The following is a 1,595-nucleotide window of genomic DNA, read 5'->3' as shown; positions in this document are numbered from 1 at the left end:
ATATATCATTATATTGTTTATTATGAATAGTCTACATACATACATGCATACATATATATGCACATGCACACATAAATGCATTTACATTTGCACACTCATACACACAAGTACTTGGTTGGTGATTTCTTTTCCTTCTTTGGATTCTTCCCTTTCTCCTTTCCGACGAAGAGCAATTCTCGAAACGTCAAAAACTCGTTCTTCTTTACCGGGCATCACACTAATACATTCCTTGTGCGCGTCCTCTTGTTATCTGTTCTTGTTAATTTCATTATTCGTTTATATATATATATATATATATATAGTCAAAATGTATGTATATATGAGAATACGGAAATGTCTTAGGTAAGGAGGAGAACAAACAGCATCGACCACAACAACTATTACTACTACTGTTACTGTTACTAGTGCTGCTGCTGCTACTACTGCTGCTGGTACCACCACTACTACTACTACTACTACTACTACTACTACTACTACTACTACTACTACAGCCTGTTGGTGTCTTCCTTTCAAACCGTCTTTCTTTTATTCTTTCCTTCTTTGTTTTTCTCTTCCTCTTTCTATGCTTTTGGTATGTCGTGAGAGATTGAAATGAGAAGAAAGAGTGGAGGAAAAGAGAGGAAGAAAGAGCGTGAGAAAGAGAGAGAAAGTGGTGAAAGAAAAAAACAAGAACAAGAAATAGAAAGACACATGCATGTGCGTGTGTATACACCCATACACACACATATGTAGATAAATATAAACATATATATGTCTGTGTGCGTATATACACATAACAAACACGTACATGAAGATAAAGAGAGAGACAGAAAGGGTGAGAGAGAGAGAGAGAGAGAGAGAGAGAGAGAGAGAGGCAGATAGATAAAGAGAGGATAAAAGAGTTTGGAACCAGAAAAAGTGACGGAGAGAGAGAAATGAAGGGAGAGAAAAGGGAGAACGCAGCAATGGCAGATATGGTAGTGGTGGGATAGCAGTGTGTGTGTGTGTGTGTGTGTGTGTGTGTGTGTCTATATGTGAGTGTGTATGTGTGTGCGTGTGCACGCGGTTGGTGGGGTGTGAAGGGAGTGTCACGTTACGAATGTGACGTGAAGAATGAGTTTCTTGACATCGAAAGGTCAAGTGAACCGAGTGATAAATTGACGCGCATGCGTAATCGAATTTTCACTTTCACTTTCACTTAGTGGGCCCTTAAATCCCTTTCTTCTGTTTGTTTTGAGGTTTGTCTTTCGCTGAAAATTGTAATAGTATAATTTACAATGCATTATTTAACCACACAGCCACAGACACACACAGACTAGTACAATATGCACTCACGCACACTCACTTATTCACACACATACACACAAACGTATATATATATATATATGTACACACACATATCTATCTCATCGCTTTGACAATATGTATTTTTAATGCGCTTACATGGAGTTTCTAAATCATTTATCTTTTTATTATGCAAGAAAATAAGACCTCCCATCTTACACCTGCATAGCACACCACCCTTTGTATTACATACACTCGCATATATGTATAAATGCATACATAGTGCAAGTACATATGTATTATGTATGTGTGTATGTATATATATATATATA

The sequence above is a fragment of the Octopus bimaculoides genome, chromosome 22, assembly GCF_001194135.2.
Source record: "Octopus bimaculoides isolate UCB-OBI-ISO-001 chromosome 22, ASM119413v2, whole genome shotgun sequence".
NCBI classification, from domain to species: domain Eukaryota; kingdom Metazoa; phylum Mollusca; class Cephalopoda; order Octopoda; family Octopodidae; genus Octopus; species Octopus bimaculoides.
The sequence above is the reverse complement of the archived record's forward strand: the minus strand, read 5'-3'. Positions refer to the sequence as shown.